Source organism: Mercenaria mercenaria, chromosome 2, assembly GCF_021730395.1.
Source record: "Mercenaria mercenaria strain notata chromosome 2, MADL_Memer_1, whole genome shotgun sequence".
NCBI lineage: Eukaryota > Metazoa > Mollusca > Bivalvia > Venerida > Veneridae > Mercenaria > Mercenaria mercenaria.
The window spans coordinates 71,100,132-71,118,159 of record NC_069362.1 but is presented as its reverse complement, the minus strand read 5'-3'; the positions used below and the strand labels follow the sequence as shown (position 1 = coordinate 71,118,159).

Genomic DNA, 18,028 nt, shown 5'->3' with positions numbered 1-18,028 from the left:
ATCTTTTAAGGACTATTACATTTTATTCAGATCCCTGCTGTTTTATTGGTATACATATAGCCACTTATCTACAACTAAAGCCTTGATATAGATGTGCCTTTCTACACCCATATTTAAGGTACACATCAATCTCCAAACGATTTATTGTCAACACTTGTGTTTTAAAATCCTGCTAACATTCATCAGTTTTGTTTGATAAGATTAAAAACCACTGCCAGGATTTTACGTTCACTCAAGTATAAACTGGGTTGATCGTCATTGAATAAGAAACATGTATGAATGGTGCGAGGGTATGTATAGAAATTATATTTATAATCACACGATACGTACATTGACATACAATTATTGTCAACATTTGTCCTAGAAGAAATTGTTTGAGTTTACGCTACTTAAATTTTGTTGTATTAAGTGACAGAAATTGTCGTAAAGAATGTGTGGACTTGTAAGAACTGTAGGCAGAGTATTAAAGAGGATCAAGTAAAGTTTTCATATTGTATTGATACATCGGATTAGTTTGCATAATCATTGCGTGAAAATAGCTTTGTGTATTACAGTTGACATTCTTGTATTAAATTTTTTCGTATTTTTTGTTTGTGTAATGTTTTACATCGGCTAGGTTTGGAATAACAGAAAACGATATAAAGGTATGATAGATTTTTTTTATTGTATATACTTTCGGTAGTTTTATATCATGAACGACTGGTTTCGCAATATTTATATTGTATAAAGCCCCACCTAACAATTAATATTACTAATGATCTGTGTTTTCAAATGTTTCAGTCTTGTGTATTAGTATATATTTAAAAAAAATCAAAATTAATGGAGGTATTCCTTTTTATTGACATAATTAAATAACAGCAGCAAAGAGTTGGAAATAAAGATTAATATGACTTTATTTGTATATAAATCATATCATATTTTGGATTGTGTTTAATGTTGTGAATCATGGTGTCAAGTATATTTTTATTACAGAATGAGGGATTCATGTAGTGGCATTAAATTTTTATTGACCGTTGTATGTTTTAAGCACATTTGATTATATATTTCTGGTATTTATATGCGATGTGCATATCTATGGCAGCAAAGCGAATGAAAATATACTTTCCAAAATCAAACAGTATCTTCCAGCATTCAAAATAAGAAAAGCATCTGTTCATGGTCAGTGTTCCGTTTGTATCACCTTCCTATTGAAATTTTAAGCAGCTATATTTATTTTAATTAAGAACTAAATATTCATTTAATCACTATTTGATATAGTTCTTCTATCAAAGTTTTAATAAAAAAAATATATAATTTTAGAGGCAGGTTTTATTGTACATCAACAGAAATTTACATAATATTTTCATGTAAAAGGGAGGTATTTAGAAACTTTTATGTTTCAAAATGCTCCAGTTAAATGCCCCGGTAATGTTAAAGTGAAATGTTATGTTTTTCTCATATATTTTAACTGATTTTCTTATTCAATTTTCTTTCAATAGACCAGCAATATTATGCAACAGACATATGCTTTTAGGGACTATTTTTACAGCTCTAATACGAGAATGTAGCCTGCATATGCAAATTTTGCAGCCACCAGCAAAAATAAAAAAAAAATCGCTAAATGATAAAAATGGATGAAAAATGTATCTTCTGAAACCCAGTATCTTGGATTCCAAAGGATGGACATGAAAATGTCTTCAAGACTGAAGGAATTTGGAGATAACTGAGTTAATGATAACAAGATTCAGCTGTAGTTGCAATTTGAAAGAGGATAAGTAATAAGTTTATGTTAGTCTCCAGACAAGTTGTGCTAAATTGTACTGTAAACATTTACCATTTGAATGTTTGGAGATGTTTTACTATTTGCCAACACACAATGTGACAACACTAACAGTTGCTCCTTGTTTATGCAGTTTTGACATTATATGACAGCATTTCTGGCAAGTTCAGTACAGTTGGCTCTTTAATAATCTAGCTGTGTGCAGATACAATATCAATGAAATAATGGACCTGAATTAAGTACATACTTACTTTAAAGGAACTTTGCCCTATGTGGTTCTGGGATGATCTATGTATGAAAAAAATTGGTACTACTGCCTTACCCTTGCATGATCATAAGAGGCGACTAATAGGGTCTTAACACTTGGTTTTGCAGTAGCTCTGTGATTCCAGCAGGTATGCAAATTTTGATTCCGTACTTCATGTTTTTATTTCGATGTAAATGAGATGTGAAACCAAAATTCGTAGTCCTGTTTGGCGCCATATAACCTATACTGCGTTGGTGTGCCATAAAACCCAAATAAATAAATAAAAGGAACTTTTTCACACTTTTTAAAAGCTTTGCAGTGTCTAGAACACATGCCTTATTAGGATAAATTTGCTCAGAATGTATAAAATTGTCTATTGTCTTTTAAGTTAGAATGATGATTCATATATATCATGTATATAGATAAAACACACACACACAAAAACTGTTCAGTTTGACCAAGGACAAAAAACGTCTTTAAATTTTCGAATTTTCCACGTATTTTCAAATTTAAAGATAATGTTTTCAACACAAGTATAAAATTGTTTTATTTTTTTTCTTCTTGCAAGAGTGGATTTGTTTTCCATTGTGAAATTGAATAGGGTACGGGTGGTTGGGTGTCGTCACTACAACAGATATAAAGAATGTCAATGAGCCTTTCCTGTAAAGGTGTTGTTTCACTTTGCCTTATCATGTACTTCAATGTTTTATGTGAAAGACATTTTTTAATTATTCATAACATTTTTTGTGGACCTTCTCTATATACACAAGTACTGATTTTAGACAGTTTGATAGCTCTTCAAAGGAGATAAAATACACATAAGAAAGTTATAAAAATTCAATGGCAAATAACATGAATGGCCCGGAATTGAGTACCGATAAGTTACCTTGTTGTTATTTCCTTCGATCAGATTGTTTGGCGGTATGCAGAAGATCTTAAGATTGTATTGATTTGCAAAAATCAATCAAACCTTTTACCATCTGCAACATAAATATGCTGATATATACTGAATGATATAAGGTCTTAGATTGTCATTTTGCACTGAGTACTTTGTCCTAGTATGTACAAGTTACCTTGCTCTGCTGGTCACATGCATGTTTGCATTTTGTTAGCGCTATAATTATGGATCATTAAATAGTAAAAGATCTAAAGTGTTGTGATCTTATTCTGTTAACGATTAGCTCTTACACTAATGGTTATGCATAGCATGAAATGCAGCATTTGTACAATAACAATGTTCTGGTTGAAAAACAAGTAATAAAGACAAAGGAAATATTTTTGTTGAACTAATTTAATAATAATCAGTTGTTTTAAGTAATTCACTGGGTCAAACATGGCAAGGTTTTATGATTTCTTTTGAAGGTTAAAATTAATCTGATATCTGGTCCTACTTGATTTTCTAGATTCATTAAATTTCAGAAACTAGTAACCATAGTTTGATACATGCTTACCAAACTGCACTATGGATGCTAAGTGAAAATGCTCTTTAATTCTTGAAGGGGGTAACTCAGCACCAGATTTGTAAATTGACAGAAAAAATAACTGAATATATATACGCAACTGTCGGAATATGAAGAAATGCGACTATTAGACACAGGGATCATCCTACAAGGCGATTTGAGCGATATTGTCGCTTTAAAGTCGGCCACTTCGCCTAATTATCGCCTCTGGGCGAAATCCGAATCGCCGAGTTTTTCAGCGAGTGATTATCTGTTGTAAGTTGTAAAACTTAATGCATATTCTAGATTAAATTATCGATAAATCCATAGTCAACCCTGCCTTAGTACTCGCCTGTCAAACTTCAGCCAATTGTAGCGTTAATATCCCAAAGTGTCAGTCAATAATATTGTAAGCTGCCGCCATCTTGAAAATTTTCAATCGGCGTGTAAAAAGCCGATAAACTTAACGAAAGCATGATCTTATGCAACAATTGTATATTATTCTTTCATTTTATTAAAGATTACTTCAAAATTTATTTCAGTTACCATGATTACGGTCAATTTCTGTAAATGAATTGCTCGGGAACTGCCGATAAAAAATGATTTCGCGGACGTCAGAACTGCCGTACAAAATATTGTAAAAAGATCGCCATTACCTACGAGTTTGGTGTTATTTTCGAAAAAATAAATAAATAAATGAATTAAATGTATAAATCTGAACAAGCTGATGCAAAAATCAGGCATTATAAAAGCACGAGAATCGAAATATGAAAGAAAAATTTCACGGCGTTTTGATAGTGCACCTGTTAAATTACGAGTTTCGGACATGAAAATTTCGGATAAAAATTTAAAGGCGACTTTTTCATAGCAAAGTTTATACTTTATTTAGAAATTCATTAAAATGATAATGCAAAAATCAATTTCCTTAAATAATTACTGTTTCTAAGTTACAGCTAGACCTATAGAAAGTGGACATATATAGGCAGGGAACTGAATGCTATGCTGATTCTTCTCCTTAATTTCCACAACTTCTCCCTAAATTTTGCGGAGAAGAACTTCTCCCTAAAATTTTGACCTAGGATGATCCCTGAGACATGTTTTATTGTTTCTTACAGTATCTGTCTTTGATGGTTTTCTATTTTGATTTTTTATTGTGTAAGAAATAGTATGTTGTAAATTTTCCAAACATGTTGTATATTACAATGTCATACATGCCTGGGTTTAATTAATTGTGTTTAATGACTGAGCATTGACTGAGCCAATTTTCTGTTGTAGTTAAGTTGGTATAGTACATGATGTCAATATGTCATTTGTCTTCATTATTTGTACTTTGACATGCTACAAATGCTACAAATAAGTCAGATTTATGTTCAAGATATTATGAAAATTGGTCAGGCAAATAAAATTCCTTGAAGTAAATTTAGTGCATCTGTATAATTTCCTGTTCTACAGTCTATTATAGTTTCAGTATAAGTGATTTTTATGTTGCAACTAAGATTATACTTGTTCTGTCAAATGCGGGTAACATCGCACTGAAACCTGTTTAGTTTGACTATTCGAAGAATAGGTAGAGCTATTGCACTTGGCAATTCTTCACCAACCTTCGGAAAAGGCAGCTGGATGGTGCGAGCGTCGGCATCAGTGTTGGCATTCTGATTTGGTTGTTGTTCTTTTCGTATGTTAAAGCTACACTGTGACTTATTCATTTTGATGAACTGGCTTCCAATGCAAAATTATGCCCTTATTTTACATAGCAATTTATTGTTTTTGGTTTGTAAGCTTGCATCTCAGTACCCACAATATAATGTGCATTTTTTGACTTTTTGATTCATTCAGTTAACCTTCTTTAGTGATAAGGCTGTTGGAATAGTTAAGCATTGTTGTCCTCCTACAGCTCTTGTCTCATAAAAATATATACCATGTAGAGCATTCTTATATGTCAAATTTACATTGGCCATTGGCTTTTGAAAATTTTTAGCTATTTTTTACCATTGTAAACTCAGAATTGATAATAAAAGTGCTTTCTGTAGTAGGCATTTAATTATTGAAGAAATTTTCTAGAAAAATGCTAAGATCTGTCATCAGCTAGAAGATGAATTATTATGAATTGTTGAATTATTGGCTGGTATATTTACTTGATGCTGTTTGACAGTATTTTATAATAAATATTGTGTGAAGATGATTGTTTGCACAAATGCATTCATGTTTGCATTACATGTCATTTATTATTCAATGCAAAACCATACAGTTTATGTTTTTGTATACTTGCATTCTTTTGCAATGATAAATAAGAGACTCATTAAATTTTTAGCATGACATTTTTAAAGAACAGAGAAAGCTGTTGGTATCACATTTTTTTTGTGTCAAGGCCATATCACATTAACCATTTCATATATGTGACATGGCAACCCCTACTAAATAACTAAGTCAGATAACTCTTGCTTGAATTTATCAAATACATGTGACACAAATGTTCCAGACATTTTATGCATATTTTGACTGTCAAGGGCACTAACTCTGGTTATACTGAATGAAATCCTAGACAAAGCCCGAAGTGCGCAACTTCACAAATTACTGGATTACACTCTTATGGTGCCTGATAACACTAGGTCATATACATCTTGAAGTACGCATGACACAAATTTGGACAGACTGATGGATGGACATTCAGACATGCATACATAAGGACAAAAGTAAATTAAAGTGGCCCCACCAATTTTTTGCGGGGGGGGGGGGGGGGGGGGAAGCACAAATATCTTGATGTTAAAGTTTTATCATCTGAAAATTATTTGAGTCAAATGTTTGTGCAAATTTCAGAAAATGGTTATGAGATGGTTACAGTACCATTATTACAATAGAGATAGATTATTTCTCACATAAATGTCTTACATAAACTTAATTAAACACAGTGCAACATTTCATACAACATGTGCATATTTTATAATAATTTGATTAATCTTGCACAAATGAAAGTCAGTAAATTTTTCTGATTTTAAAAGTCATAAAAAATGGGCAAAATTTAAAAAATACCTAACCTAATAGTCTCCTAGTGGAATCCTAGTAGTTAAGTGGACAGGAACTACTTTCTCATTGACTAAGTGGACTCCTAGACATGTACTATGGTTTTTTGAAAGGGAACTGCTTTCTCCTAGATTGTGGACTCCTATTAAAATATGTACTGTGGTTCAGTGGAAGGAAACTATACTTTCTCCTAGGTAGTGAACTCTTTATATGTACTGTGGTTGAGTTGAACGGAACTGCTTTCTCCTAGTCTAAGTGGACTCCTAGTATGTACTTCGGTTGAGTGGAAGGGAATTACTTTCACCTAGATAGTGGACTCTAATATGTACTGTGGTTGAGTGGAAGGGAACTTCTTTCTCCTAGATAGTGGACTCTAATAAGTACTGTGGTTGAGTGGAAGGGAACTGCTTTCTCCTAGACTAAGTGGACTCCTAGTATGTACTTTGGTTGAGTGGAAGGGAATTACTTTCACCTAGATAGTGGACTCTAATATGTACTGTGGTTGAGTGGAAGGGAACTACTTTCTCCTAGATAGTGGACTCTAAAAGTACTGTGGTTGAGTTGAAGGGAACTGCTTTCTCCTAGACTAAGTTGACTCCTAATATGTACTTTGGTTGAGTGGAAGGGAATTACTTTCATCTAGATAGTGGACTCTAATATGTACTGTGGTTGAGTGGAAGGGAACTACTTTCTCCTAGATAGTGGACTCTAAAAGTACTGTGGTTGAGTTGAAAGGGAACTGCTTTCTCCTAGGTAGTGGACTCCTAATATGTACTGTGGTTGGGTTGAAGGGAACTGCTTTCTCCCAGACTAAGTGGACTCCTAATATGTACTATAGTTGAGTTGAAAGGGGACTGCTTTCTCCTAGGTAGTGGACTCCTAATATGTACTGTGGTTGGGTTGAAGGGTACTGCTTACACCTAGACCTAGTGGACTTCTAATATGCACTGTGGTTGGGTTGAAGGGAACTGCTTTCTCCTAGACAGAGTGGACTCCTAATATGTACTGTGGTCTGGTTGAAGGGAACTGCTTTCTCCTAGGTAGTGGACTCCTAATATGTACTGTGGTTGAGTTGAAAGCGAACTACTTTCTCCTAGACTAAGCAGACTCCTAATATGTACTGTGGTTGGGTTGAAGGGAACTGCTTTCTCCTAGACTAAGTGAACTCCTAATATGTACTGTGGTTGGGTTGAAGGGAACTGTTTACACCTAGACTTAGTTGACTTCTTATATGTACTGTGGTTGGGTTGAAGGAACTGCTTTCTCCTTGACTAAGTGGACTCCTAATATATACTGTGGTTTGGTTGAAGGGAACTGCTTTTTCCTAGACTAAGAGGACTCCTAATATGTACTGTGGTTGGGTTGAAGGGAACTGCTTTCTCCTAGACTAAGTGGACTCCTTATAAGTGCTGTGGTTGGGTTGAAGGGAACTGCTTTCTCCTAGACTAAGTGGACTCCTTATAAGTGCTGTGGTTGGGTTGAAGGGAACTGCTTTCTCCTAGACTAAGTGGACTCCTCATATATGTACTGTGGTTGAGTTGAAAAGGAACTGCTTTCTCCAAGGTAGTGGACTCCTAATAAGTACTGTGGTTGGGTAGAAGGGAACTGCTTTCTCCGAGACTAAGTGGACTCCTAATATGTACTGTGGTTGGGTTGAAGGGAACTGTTTACACCTAGACTTAGTGGACTTCTTATATGTACTGTGGTTGGGTTGAAGGGAACTGCTTTCTCCTTGACTAAGTGGACTCCTAATATATACTGTGGTTGGGTTGAAGGGAACTGCTTTCTCATAGACTTAGTGGACTCCTCATATATGTACTGTGATTGAGTTGAAAGGGAACTGCTTTCTCCAAGGTAGTAGACTCATGATATGTACTGTGGTTGAGTTGAAAGGGAACTGCTTTCTCCTAGGTAGTGGACTCCTAATATGTACTGTGGTTGGGTTGAAGGGAACTGCTTACACCTAGACCAAGTGGACTCCTAATATGTACTGTGGTTGGGTTGAAGGGAACTGCTTACACCTACACTAAGTGGACTCCTATTATGTACTGTGGTTGGGTTGAAGGGAACTGCTTACACCTAGACTGAGTGGACTCCTAATCAGGGCTTCGGAAATTTGCCGGTTTGTCGGTTTTGGACCGATTTTTGACTTTTCAGACCGATTCGTGAAGTGAAAAAACGAAAAAAATCGGTCTCGTAAAAATGGAGAAAAGTATAAATTTCGGTCTGATATCTCAATACACGATCACCTGCCAAGTAGGAAATTGTTGGTCGCACCTTCAGATAATCATTCAATAAACGTGTCAATTGGTCTGATTGTCACTTTGATAATCGGTCCGTAATTAGCGCGTGACGCAGTCAGTGCTCGCGCGGCACATCCTTTAATGTTTGCAGACAGCCGACTGCGGTGTATTAAACATTTTTGACTGGTTTCCTAACGTTTCTGACTGGATCAAAATCATTTCGACGGGGATCCACTTCTTTTATTTAGAATCCGACGGATGGTTTATTTCAAAAGGCTATGTTTGATCACGGTAACAAACAAATGGTCGCTGCATTTAATAAATTGTACATTGTAGGTCTTTGATTTAATGAGACATCACACGGAAAACCGATAATAATAATTTTTATAATCATTTGATTTGAAAAAATTACATGATTCATTTGTTGGGGCTCCAGTTGAAACAAATGCAGAAAAACGTCTTTGCAACCCGACTGTACAAAAAAGAAAAAAATGGACGGGCAACCACGAATGATAAAGAAAACCGGAGTGGCACTGTTTATCAAATCGGTCTTTTAAAAACGTTTCAAAATGAAATTTTGTTTACATCAGAAGAGAACATATAACTTTGTAAAATGTAGTTGCTTATTGAAGTACAACGTAAGTGAAATGAAATATCCGTGGCCAACACAACCCGCGTGACGTTTTGGTACTATACATGCGGGAAATTCGATCTCAGCGTTCAAATAACGTACACATTCGGTCCGCGGCAGAGTATTCTTTAAATACTGAGGCTGTTTAGCAGAGAATATGTGTCGTGTAACTCACGTTGACGCATTGTATTTTATAGAATTCCGTCAAAGAATGAGGAAACATCACAAAGTATCTGCCGTGTATACGGTATCGAAGTCACGTGCGTTGGCTTTTAGACTAGTTACGCACACGGTGTCAGTGCCTCGTATTATCTCGGAAAAACATCGAAATTTAAACAAAGTAACGATCACACATAACACTGAATAACTGTCTTCATTGTATGGTAACGCGCGGTGACTGGTAACTCAGTTTTAATGCATGGCATGCTTATTTCTTTACCCTATCACGTTTTACAAAATATGTAATATTGGGAATGCGGTGGGTGGGGTAGCGCCGATGTCAGGATTTTCGTTTCGGACCGATTGAGTTATCAAAATTTCCGGAGCCCTGCTCCTAATATGTACTGTGGTTGGGTAGAATGGAGCTGCTTTCTCCTAGACTAAGTGGACTCCTCATATATGTACTGTGGTTGAGTTGAAAAGGAACTGCTTTCTCCAAGGTAGTAGACTCCTAATATGTACTGTGGTTTAGTGGAAGAGAACTACTTTCTCCTAGACTTAGTGGACTCAAATATGTACTGTGGTTGAGTTGAAGGGTACTGCTTACACCTACACTTAGTGGACTCCTAATATGTACTGTGGTTGAGTGGAAGGAAACTACTGTCTCAAAGACAGTGGACTCTGATATGTACTGGGGTTGAGTTGAAGGGATTTGCTTTCTCCTAGACTTAGTGGACTCCTAATATGTACTGTGGTTGAGTGGAAGGGAACTACTTTCTCCTAGATATCTTCTGCGGTTGAAAGAATGTTGATGTCCATATCCAGTTCAGTTTATATAAGTGTATAGTCTCCTTTTCAATTCTTGTGAAGATTTAGTGTTACATTACTGAAAGATAACTATAAACAGTCATGTATGTTAAATATTTTATCAGAAGGAATTGACGTGTGATAAGTTGATGTAACATTTGAAAGCTATCTGCTATCTGCAGAATGGTACTTGACCATCACTCGGATGCAGCTTTCATTGGCTGATAATACATACATGTCTATATCAGTCAAAGTGAATCTAATCTTGCATATTTCAACCTATGTTTTGCCAAAGGTACAGCAAAAATTTGGACAGAATGAATGTTGTGAAATAAATTTGGGCAGTAATGATTCAAGTTTTTGTAAATTATTTCAACATTGATAAATATTATCAAAGAGGCACTGCTTTCAATGAAATATTTCTTTTCCCATTAACTGAACGGATTTTTTCAGCATTTGATGGGACTGCTAGCCCAATATTTTTGTATTGAAGTAAAAGTCAAAGCCTGTTGTAGAATTTTTGAATTTCATTTGCTTAGTTAAAAAGACCTTCAGATTCTGTTATGCTTTTTACAGATTACTGTAATTAATACTTTTCTGTTCAAGATAAAATACAACTCATAAATAGTAATATTATTTTAGTAATATGTTATTACAAATTTCTTATTTTCTCTTTCCAGAAAACTGAAGAAAAGAATTACAGTTATTAATAAAACTTACGGATGGATTTTTATGTGAAAGTGAACTAATGGATTAAATATCATTCAAAAGGAACTAATAAACTCTTTCTGTGTAAGTAATGTTTTTAATTCTTACCAGTGGCACCAAACAAATATGTGTTTACATTCATAGTATGTTATATTCACTTATGAATGCTATAGGGGCATTATATTTTGCAAAGGGGGTGTTTAGTGTGTAGCATAATTACAAAGTCTTCTCCCAGTTATGTTCAAATGGGGGCATTTGGCCCTTTTAAGGGGTGCTAGAGCTAAAAAAAAAAACAAACAAAAAACAACTTCTTTTTATGTACTGTTGGATGAATCTTCATCAAACTTGGTCTTTAGCATTGTTATAAGGTCCCCTCCAAAAGTTTTTTTTACCACTTCAGCTTATTTAGGGGCAGCTAGAGCAAAATATAGAAGTACCTTTAAATGACTTCTTCTCATAAACTGCTTGATAGATTTTTTTTGTTTTTTGAAAGGGGGCTAAGTTAAAGGGACCAACTTGTGCTGAGTATAGAAATACCACTAAACAATTTCTTTGCATGAACTGCTTGATGGATCTTCATCAAACTTGGTCTGTGGCATTTTTATAAAGTCCTTTGATAATAGTAAACATTGACTAAAAACGATTTTCTGTTGGAAATATTTGCAAAGAAAAAAATTATCTAAGTAAAAAGAAAATAATAGCATAGAAGTTTTATTTTGCTTTGCTTTATTCATTTGTTCCCTTACCACTGCAAAAATAGCATCAAACAGGCTACTATCACAGGATAGTAAAAATCTGTGTGGTCCTTGCTGCCTTGGGGCAGTAACAAGTCTAGGTGACATAATGCTGTCACTGGACAATAACAAATGTATTTGACACTTGTGCTGTCATTGGACAACAGCAAACCTATGTGATATGTGCTGTTACTGGAAATAACAAATCTTTGTGACACATGTTGTCGCTGGACAACAGCAAACCTATGTGACATGTGCTGTCACTGGAAATAACAAATCTTTGACACACATGTTGTCTCTGGACAACAGCAAACTTATGTGATATGTGCTGTTACTGGAAATAACAAATCTTTGTGACACATGTTGTCACTGGACAACAGCAAACCTATGTGACATGTGCTGTCACTGGAAAGAACAAATCTTTGAGACACATGTTGTCACTGGACAACAGCAAATCTATGTGACACATGTTGTCACTGGACAATAACAAATCTATGTGACACATGTTGTCACTGGACAATCACAAATCTATGTGACACATGTTGTCACTGGACAATAACAAATCTGTGACACATGTTGTCAATGGACAATATGAACAAATCTGTGTGACACGTGTTGTCACTGGACAATCACAAATCTCTGTGACACATGCTGTCTCTGGACAATAACAAATCTTTGTGACACATGTTGTCATTGAAAACAACAATTCCGTGTGACATGTGCTGTCACTGGACAATAACAAATTTATATGACATGTGCTGTCATTGGACAATAGCAAATCTTTGTGACATGTGCTGTTGCTTGACAATAACAGTTCTTTGTGACATGTGCTTTCACTGGACAGTAACAGATTTATGTGACACATGCTGTCACTGGAAATGACAAATCTGCATGACACACATACTGTCATTGGACAATAGCAAATCTTTGTGACATGTACTGTCACTGGGCAATAGCAAATCTTTGTGACATGTACTGTCATTGGACAATAGCAAATCTTTGTGACATGTACTGTCATTGGACAATAGCAAATCTTTGTGACATGTACTGTCACTGGGCAATAGCAAATCTTTGTGACATGTACTGTCACTGGACAATAGCAAATCTTTGTGACATGTACTGTCATTGGACAATAGCAAATCTTTGTGACATGTACTGTCACTGGGCAATAGCAATACCTTGTGACATTTGCTTTCACTGCCTAATAACAAATATATTTGACATATGCATGCACACATGCTATCACCAGGCAGTAGCAAATCTATATGAAACCTGCTGTCACTGGACAGTAGTAAATTTATGTAACACATGCTTATTTAGTGGCCGTTAATATAAGGCATAAAACTTTTAAACTGCATTTGTCTTGCAGACATGTACCACGAAATGTTCTAAAATGGAATATTCAAAAATGTTTGTTTTGGAAAGTCATTGGCATAAACACCTACAGCTGTAAGCTTCAGTTTATTCAAGTTTTAACTGTAAATACTGATAAGTACACTGCACACTTCATGATATGAGATCTTGAGACTCATTTTCAGAAAACATTATCAGACGACTGTTCAAAGTATCATCTGGTTAGTTCAAGTGATGTTACAGTAAATAAATTAGTGAGATTACTGTAATATGTAAGTCATCATTCATCTTGTTTTTGTAAATACTGGCATTTATGATGCAAAAAAGTGTCTTAAATACTGTATTAAAATTACTTGAAAAATAAGACAGTGATAGAAATTATGTTACAAAGAATCTAGTCTACAAGGACAGTGTTACAGCTGATGATTTTATCCTGACATTAATGCTGAGGAATACTGTTTTAAGCTAATTACTGTTGGATTTTATTCACATCCCTGACGAGTCTTACTAATATTTGAATAATTTAGTTTTCTGTCTACTTTATTTAATATCAAAATATAAATAGGTGATATTATGTTATGCTTGAGTGGGAGAGAGAATAAATTTGTAATAAATATAAATGTTTACCTTTTTTTTTTTATTTTGAAACAAACTTCAGCTGCTCACCTTTTGACTTAGATCCTCAAAAAGAAAACAAAGCTTTGTGTAATCTATCTAAGATTTACTTTGTCTCATCTGTCTGTCTTTCTTTCCATCTATCAGTCTGTCTCTCATTCCACCCGTCTTTCCCTCTGTCTGTTTGTCATTCTGTCGGTCTACCTGTTTTTCCATCTGTCTTATCTTTCACGCTGTCAGTCTGTCATTCCATCTGCCTGTCTGTGTTGCCATCTTTCTGCCATCATGCATTTAATTTTGATGGATTGATTTTCAAGATAACTCAAATGGAGGGAATGTCTTTAAATGTTTGATTTTGTGGAAAAGGGTAGCTACATAAAAAAAAGCGACATGTATATTGTGTTAAAAGTGAGCAGATTGAAATAGATTTGAAGCACATGTATTTAAAATTCTGCTAATTTTGAATGGTTACAGCATGGGCAAGTTTCAAAAACTTGTCTAAAATCTCCAGGTTCCATTTCATGTTACATGTTTTCTTCCAAGAATTAAATAAATGGAAAGACACAATGAAATGCTTTTATGTCAATCCGATAGCTGTTTTATAAACTATGATGATAGCCCTGTCCCATTTTATACAGGATCATTTGACTATTTACCCACTACTGCTTATTTAAAAGAAAACTGTTTACTCATACCTCTGTTATTTACTTTTTCCCCTTAAAAAATTAAGGAACAGTTTGCAGTGGTACTGGCAGATGTTGCATAAGTAGAATGAAACCAATTTAATAGGGATGAATTCTCATATTTTTTTGTTCTTTCACATTTACTTAATGGCTGGATAAATGGACAGCCATTGGCCATGATGTGTATCGTTTGGTATTGCTCTTACAGTTTCTCATAACATTGATCAGATTGTGCAACTTTTGCCAGTTTTTTATCTGCGAGAAAAAAACAAGAAAATGGGGTGTGGGGTGCAGATATGCTGATATTATTATTATTATTATACCAGATTTATATAGCGCCATCTTCATGATAAACACGTTCAGATGCGCTTTACATACAGCAGACTACACAATTGATATCTCGATAAGATAAACATGTTGTGTTTAACCATATATTTTGTGTTTGCCATTCACAAGAAATAGGCTGCAGGATTCCACTGTGCAGGAAAGTTCATGCAATGTGGAGACATTTGTGGCGTCATAGATGATGTTAAATTACATTACATTACATTGTCAGTATTGCCTTTAAACAAAATTTTTTTTTTACAGTTTTTGTCAACAGGATATTGTGTTTCCAGATATCATCTTATTTCAGCTGTATGCCTTAATTGAAATATTTTCTTCTTCATTTTATAGGTCAGAATGTAGATGTTGAAAGCAAAGATGTTGAAGTTTACATTGTAACTGTAAGTACATTGTCTTGTTTAATATGTCACAACATCGTCACCTTGCTTACATCTTTCCTGTTGAAAGGTTAACACTGGTATTACCGTATTTTGGTGTGTATAGGTCGCACTTTTTCTACCCATTTTGCTGCCTGAAAAAGTTCCTGCGACCTATACGACAGAACAGTGCCAGCAGAGTTTTTTTTCGGGCCAATTTTCTGACCGTAGCTCTCGCAAAATTACGTGCATCTGTTACGAACGAACAAATGGATAAAAAATATCAATATCGACGGCCTTTCAACCAATAGCGGTTACTTTCAATAAAATATATCGTAAATAACCCATACAGACTATTAAAATTACGGATGTTTTTGCAATTTCAATCACATTTGTTTCTACTTTCGTTTTACTGGACGCCATTGACATGTACTCAGGGATTGATAAAATCCGGACAGATCTGTCATCCATTCCGAACATTGTTTATACTAATTCTTAGCGTATTAAAAAACTTAAAAGATAATTTATTACTTCTGATTTTTAGCTCACCTGAGCACGAAGTGCTCAAAGGTGAGCTTTAGTGATCACCCTGTGTCCGGCGTCCGTCGTCGTCCGTCGTCCGTCCGTCCGTCGTCAACAATTTGACTGTTAACACTCTAGAGGTCACATTTTTGGCCCAATCTTAATGAAACTTAGTCAGAATGTTACCCTCAATAAAATCTTGGACGAGTTCGATATTGGGTCATCTGGGATCAAAAACTAGGTCACCAGGTCATATCAAAGGAAAAGCTTGTTAACACTCTAGAGGTCACATTTTTGGCCGAATCTTAATGAAACTTGGTCAGAATGTTACCCTCAATAAAATCTTGGACGAGTTCAATATTGGGTCATCTGGGATCAAAAACTAGGTCATCAGGTCAAATCAAAGGAAAAACTTGTTAACACTCTAGAGGTCACATTTTTGGCCCAATCTTAATGAAACTTGGTCAGAATGTTACCCTCAATAAAATCTTGGACGAGTTCGATATTGGGTCATCTGGGGTCAAAAACTAGGTCATCAGGTCAAATCAAAGGAAAAGCTTGTTAACACTCTGGAGGTCACATTTTTGGCCCAGTCTTAATGAAACTTGGTCAGAATGTTACCCTCAATAAAATCTTGGACGAGTTCGATATTGGGTCATCTGGGATCAAAAACTAGGTGACCAGGTCAAATCAAAGAAAACGCTTGTTAACACTCTAGCGGTCACATTTTTGGCCCAATCTTAATGAAACTTGGTCAGAATGTTACCCTCAATAAAACCTTGGACGAATTTGATATTGAGTCATCTGGGATCAAAAACTAGGTCACCAGGTCAGATCAAAGGAAAAACTTGTTAACACTCTAGAGGTCACATTTTTGGCCCAATCTTAATGAAACTTGGTCAGAATGTTACCCTCAATAAAATCTTGGACGAGTTCGATATTGGGTCATCTGGGATCAAAAACTAGGTCACCAGGTCAAATCAAAGGAAAAGCTTGTTAACACTCTAGAGGTCATATTTTTGGCCCAATCTTAATGAAACTTGGTCAGAATGTTACCCTCAGTAAAATCTTGGACGAGTTCGATATTGGGTCATCTGGGGTCAAAAACTAGGTCATCAGGTCAAATCAAAGGAAAAGCTTGTTAACACTCTAGAGGTCACATTTTTGGCCCAATCTTAATGAAACTTGGTCAGAATGTTACTCTCAATAAAACCTTGAACGAATTTGATATTGGGTCATCTGGGGTCAAAAAACTAGGTCACCAGGTCAAATCAAAGGAAAAGCTTGTTAACACTCTAGAGGTCACAATTTTGGCCCAATCTTAATGAAACTTGACCAGAATGTTAATCTTGATGATCTTAAGGTCCAGTTTGAATCTGGGTCATGTAGGATCAAAAACTAGGTCACCAGGTCAAATCAAAGGAAACTCTAGTTTACACTGTAGAGGCCACATTTATGACCATATCATAATGAAACTTGGTCAGAATGTTAATCTTGATTATTTTGAGGTCAAGTGTAAATCTGGGTCTGGTGGGGTCAAAAACTGGGTCACTAGGTCAGATCAAAGGAAAAGCTTGTTAACACTGTAGAGGCCATATTTATGACTGTATCTTCATGAAACTTAGTCAGAATGTTAAACTTGATAATCTTAAGGGCAAGTTTGAATCTGGGTCATGTCGGGTCAAAAACTATGTCACGGGGTCAAATCAAAGGAAAAGCTAGTTAACACTTTAGAGGCCACATTTATGACCATATCTTAATGAAACTTTGTCAGAATGTTAATCTTGATGATCTTTAGGTCAAGTTTAAATATGGGTCATTTGGGGTCAAAAACTAGGTCACTAGGTCATATCAAAGGAAAACCTTGTTAACACTCTAGAGGCCACATTTATGACTGTATATTCATGAAACTTAGTCAGAATGTTAAACTTGATGATCTTTAGGTCAAAATTTGAATCTGGGTCATGTCGGGTAAAAAACTAGGTCACGGGGTCAAATCAAAGGAATGGCTAGTTAACACTTTAGAGGCCACATTTATGACCATATCTTAATGAAACTTGGTCAGAATGTTAATCTTAATGATCTTTAGGTCTGTAGGTCAGGTGAGCGATACAGGGCCTTCATGGCCCTCTTGTTAAATAAAAGAAGAAAAAAAATCCAAAAAGAGATATTTTGTTAATCTCAGAATCAAAAGAACGCGGTTAATTACATGACGCGGAAAGGTGTTATAATTGCTGTGCAAACAATTCACATTTAAATTTGCATAATTACAGAATGTAAACGCAAACCGTCTGCTGCCAATTAGTGTCAAAAAGCCGCTTTTCTTTGATGTAGTCTGTTACCGATACTACTGTTGGTACGAAACGGTTGGGATCGAAAATAACACTGTCTGATTTCCACCAATCA

At 35.3% G+C, this 18,028-nt stretch overlaps 1 protein-coding gene across 5 annotated transcripts in view; it reads left to right on the top strand.

Moving 5' to 3' along the window:
- Positions 1 to 18,028, top strand: part of LOC128555211 (myosin-VIIa-like) — a 36,709-nt gene that overhangs the window by 10,709 nt on the left and 7,972 nt on the right. For 2 of the 5 annotated variants that reach the window (XR_008369876.1, XM_053536882.1), the window contains 2 exons: positions 10,987 to 11,098; positions 15,075 to 15,124. The gene's annotated coding sequence lies outside the window, so the exon portion shown is untranslated. Of the gene's footprint in view, positions 1 to 139; positions 291 to 342; positions 645 to 753; positions 826 to 10,986; positions 11,099 to 15,074; positions 15,125 to 18,028 lie in introns of those variants that run through there. The other 3 variants (XM_053536884.1, XM_053536883.1, XM_053536885.1) reach the window with 3 other exon arrangements.